We start from the raw sequence: 5,831 nt of genomic DNA on the forward strand, positions 1-5,831 counted from the left end.
CACGACTGTATTTGAATGAAGTCGTCTCCAGACATGGAATACCAATCTCTATTATCTCTGATAGGGATGGCAGATTTATTTCAAGATTCTGGCAGACATTACAGCAAGCATTAGGAACTCGTCTAGACATGAGTACTGCCTATCATCCACAAACTGATGGACAGAGCGAAAGGATGATACAAACGCTTGAAGATATGCTACGAGCATGTGTTATTGATTTCGGAAACAGTTGGGATCGACATCTACCGTTAGCAGAATTTTCCTACAACAACAGCTACCATTCAAGCATTGAGATGGCGCCGTTTGAAGCACTTTATGGTAGAAAGTGCAGGTCTCTGATTTGTTGGAGTGAAGTGGGGGATAGACAGATTACGGGTCCGGAGATAATACAAGAAACTACCGAGAAAATCATCCAAATTCAACAAAGATTGAAAACCGCCCAGAGTCGACAAAAGAGCTACGCGGACAGTAAAAAAAAAGATATAGAGTTTGAAATTGGAGAAATGGTCATGCTTAAGGTTTCACCTTGGAAAGGCGTTGTTCGATTTGGTAAATGGGAGAAACTAAATCCAAGGTACATTGGACCATTCAAGATTATAGATCGTGTCGGACCAGTAGCTTACCAACTGGAGCTACCTCAACAACTCGCGGCTGTACATAACACTTTCCACGTCTCAAATTTGAAGAAATGTATTGCTAAAGAAGATCTCACTATTCCGTTGGACGAAATCCAAATCAATGAAAAACTTCAATTCATTGAAGAACCCGTCGAAATAATGGATCGTGAGGTTAAGAGACTTAAACAAAACAAGATACCGATTGTTAAGGTTCGATGGAATGCTCGTAGAGGACCCGAGTTCACTTGGGAGTGTGAAGATCAGATGAAGAAGAAATACCCGCATTTATTTCCAGAAGATACGTCAACACCTCCAACTGCTTAAAATTTCGGGACGAAATTTATTTAACGGGTAGGTACTGTAGTGACCCGAACTTTTCCATGTTTATATATATATTAAATGAAATTGTTATTTACATGATTAAGTGTTTCCAACATGTTAAGCAATCAAACTTGTTAAGACTTGATTAATTGAAATAGGTTTCATATAGACAATTGACCACCCAAGTTGACCGGTGATTCACGAACGTTAAAACTTGTAAAAACTATACGATGACATATATATGGTTATATATATAGTTAACATGATTTTATTATAAGTATGTATCTCATTAGGTATTTTAACAATGAGTTATATACATAAAAATGAGACTATTAATTTAAGAAACTCGAAAACGATATATATAACGATTATCGTTATAACAACGTCTTACTAGGTACATATGAATCATATTAAGATATTGATACACTTGGTTAATTATGTTAAATGATAAGTAAATATATTATTAAGTGTATTAACAATGAAATACATATGTAAAAATAAGACTACTAACTTAATGATTTCGAAACGAGACATATATGTAACGATTATCGTTGTAACGGAATTTAACTGTATATATATCATACTAAGATATATTATATATCATAATATCATGATAATATAACAATTTAACATCTCATTTGTTAGAATAAACAATGGGTTAACAACATTCAACAAGATCGTTAACCTAAAGGTTTCAAAACAACATTTACATGTAACGACTAACGATGACTTAACGACTCAGTTAAAATGTATATACATGTAGTGTTTTAATATGTATTCATACACTTTTGAAAGACTTCAAGACACTTATCAAAATACTTCTACTTAACAAAAATGCTTACAATTACATCCTCGTTCAGTTTTATCAACAATTCTACTCGTATGCACCTGTATTCGTACTCGTACAATACACAGCTTTTAGATGTATGTACTATTGGTATATACACTCCAATGATCAGCTCTTAGCAGCCCATGTGAGTCACCTAACACATGTGGGAACCATCATTTGGCAACTAGCATGAAATATCTCATAAAATTACAAAAATATGAGTAATCATTCATGACTTATTTACATGAAAACAAAATTACATATCCTTTATATCTAATCCATACACCAACGACCAAAAACACCTACAAACACTTTCATTCTTCAATTTTCTTTATCTAATTGATCTCTCTCAAGTTCTATCTTCAAGTTCTAAGTGTTCTTCATAAATTCCAAAAGTTCTAGTTTCATAAAATCAAGAATACTTCCAAGATTGCAAGTTAACTTCCAAGTTTTCTAAATCCATTCCAAGTAATCATCCAAGATCAAGAAACCTTTGTTACTTACAGTAGGTTATCTTTCTAATACAAGGTAATAATCATATTCAAACTTTAATTCAATTTCTATAACTATAACAATCTTATTTCGAGTGGAAATCTTACTTGAAATTGTTTTCGTGTCATGATTCTGCTTCAAGAACTTTCAAGCCATCCAAGGATCCTTTGAAGCTAGATCTACTTTTCACATTTCCAGTAGGTTTATCCAAGGAACTTGAGGTAGTAATGATGTTCATAACATCATTCGATTCATACATATAAAGCTATCTTATTCGAAGGTTTAAACTTGTAATCACTAGAACATAGTTTAGTTAATTCTAAACTTGTTCGCAAATAAAAGTTAATCCTTCTAACTTGACTTTTAAAATCAACTAAACACATGTTCTATATCTATATGATATGCTAACTTAATGATTTAAAACCTGGAAACACGAAAAACACCGTAAAACCGGATTTACGCCGTCGTAGTAACACCGCGGGCTGTTTTGGGTTAGTTAATTAAAAACTATGATCAAATTTGATTTAAAAATTGTTATTCTGGGAAAATGATTTTTATTATGAACATGAAACTATATCCAAAAATTATGGTTAAACTCAAAGTGGACGTATATTTTCTAAAATGGTCATCTAGACGTCGTTCTTTCGACTGAAATGACTATCTTTACAAAAACGACTTGTAACTTATTTTTCTGACTATAAACCTATACTTTTTCTGTTTAGATTCATAAAATAGAGTTCAATATGGAACCATAGCAATTTGATTCACTCACAACGGATTTAAAATGAAGAAGTTATGGGTAAAACAAGATTGGATAATTTTTCTCATTTTAGCTACGTGAAAATTGGTAACAAATCTATTCCAACCATAACTTAATCAACTTGTATTGTATATTATGTAATCTTGAGATACCATAGGCACGTATACAATGTTTCAACCTATCATGTCGACACATCTATATATATTTCGGAATAACCATAGACACTCTATATGTGAATGTTGGAGTTAGCTATACAGGGTTGAGGTTGATTCCAAAATATATATAGTTTGAGTTGTGATCAATACTGAGATACGTATACACTGGGTCGTGGATTGATTCAAGATAATATTTATCGATTTTTTCTGTACATCTAACTGTGGACAACTAGTTGTAGGTTACTAACAAGGACTGCTGACTTAATAAACTTAAAACATCAAAATATATTAAAAGTGTTGTAAATATATTTTGAACATACTTTGATATATATGTATATATTGTTATAGGTTCGTGAATCAACCAGTGGCCAAGTCTTACTTCCCGACGATGTAAAAAATCTGTGAAAGTGAGTTATAGTCCCACTTTTAAAATCTAATATTTTTGGGATGAGAATACATGCAGGTTTTATAAATGATTTTCAAAATAGACACAAGTACGTGAAACTACATTCTATGGTTGAATTATCGAAATCGAATATGCCCCTTTATATTAAGTCTGGTAATCTAAGAATTAGGGAACAGACACCCTAATTGACGCGAATCCTAAAGATAGATCTATTGGGCCTAACAAACCCCATCCAAAGTACCAGATGCTTTAGTACTTCGAAATTTATATCATAACCGAAGGGTGTCCCAGAATGATGGGGATATTCTTATATATGCATCTTGTTAATGTCGGTTACCAGGTGTTCACCATATGAATGATTTTTATCTCTATGTATGGGATGTGTATTGAAATATGAAATCTTGTGGTCTATTGTTACGATTTGATATATATAGGTTAAACCTATAACTCACCAACATTTTTGTTGACGTTTAAAGCATGTTTATTCTCAGGTGAATATTAAGAGCTTCCGCTGTTGCATACTAAAATAAGGACAAGATTTGGAGTCCATGTTTGTATGATATTGTGTAAAAACTGCATTCAAGAAACTGATTTCGATGTAACATATTTGTATTGTAAACCATTATGTAATGGTCGTGTGTAAACAGGATATTTTAGATTATCATTATTTGATAATCTACGTAAAGCTTTTTAAACCTTTATTTATGAAATAAAGGTTATGGTTTGTTTTAAAAATGAATGCAGTCTTTGAAAAACGTCTCATATAGAGGTCAAAACCTCGCAACGAAATCAATTAATATCGAATGTTTTTAATCAATAAGAACGGGACATTTCATTCTTTTGCCTTTTTATTCTCTTCTCGACCTCTAGTAAAGCGAGTAACGGTCTAGAATTCGTAAGTATGGAGTTTCGAATGAACTTAATGTTCTAAACGAGAAAGAACGTAATAGCACGATTTGATTTGTCAAATTACCAGAATCATTGAGAATGGAACTATCAAGAATATATTTTCTTGATATGTTCAGAAGTAATCAGAATGAAAGAGTTATGTAACATGACACATGATGACGTTATAATATGTGAATCATCATGTTCCATTTAGAAACTCAGCATGACTTACTGTAATATAATCACGTTGATCAAATGTCATTATATTATACTAACTCATGCTTCAGTTCCCAACATTACTTCAATAACATTCATATTTTAAGCTCGAAAGTTTACAGAATATAGAAACTAACAGTTTCTATATGATGTAACACTGATAGCACGAAGAAATTAATGATTTCAGATAAGAATAGTTATGAAAATATCTTCAGAAATATGGAGGATATTTATAATGAAAGATACGATGATATCTTGGAATTTTTAATATCGAAGGATGGTGAAGAAAATTTGTTCGCAAGAGTTTGGAGTCAAAAGCAAGGTATTCGTTAAAGATTTCATGAGAAACAGAATCATCAGGATTCTTAATGTACAAGTTTAGTCCTTGTGTTTTGTTCAGAGACTCCTTCGTAGTTTGCTCAATCAGTTTTACCAGTTCCAACTTTTCTGAGCTTTTCCAACATACTATTCTTTATCATCAAACTTCCGATGATTAAGTTCGTTTACGGTTGTCTACAGTTTCTACTGCATCATTCAGCTTTTTCAACATTCAGAGTATTGATTTGTAGACTGAGTGCTTTTCAGAATTTCAGAATGGAAGATCATAGTTCTAAGAGATAAATGTTATATGGATACATATAACTGTTGATGTGGAATCGTTGTGAGACTCAAAATACAGATTTGGTGATTCCCGGTAATTGGTATGGCAATTCTTGTTACAAGATGCGAATGAGTACATGATGAGACTTCAATAGATAAATATAGTGATTTGTCGTAGAGATTTAAACCAAGGAACGACGAGGTTGCTGGTACATCTGCTGGTAATATGGTGGAATATAAAAGATTTCCCAGTAACAATAAAAGAGCACACATATATATATCAAGGTTATAGTAAGGCTAATCCGAATGAAAGTTGAAGTTGTCTTGCTGAAGCTGTGACAAAATTTGCTAATTTTGAAAAGGGATTGCAAGTTATTTTCGGTAATAACAACGCCAAAGGAACTAGCACAGATACGCGTTAAACGTTTACTCAGGTTTCGAGTATTTTCAGGTGCATAACTATATGCATAAATCTTTCTTCTGTAGATGAAGTGCGGTTGGTTCATCTTCTCAGTTGTTTCTTAATTGAGAGGTTTCAAGAATCATG

Source organism: Rutidosis leptorrhynchoides, chromosome 4, assembly GCF_046630445.1.
Source record: "Rutidosis leptorrhynchoides isolate AG116_Rl617_1_P2 chromosome 4, CSIRO_AGI_Rlap_v1, whole genome shotgun sequence".
Taxonomy (NCBI): domain Eukaryota; kingdom Viridiplantae; phylum Streptophyta; class Magnoliopsida; order Asterales; family Asteraceae; genus Rutidosis; species Rutidosis leptorrhynchoides.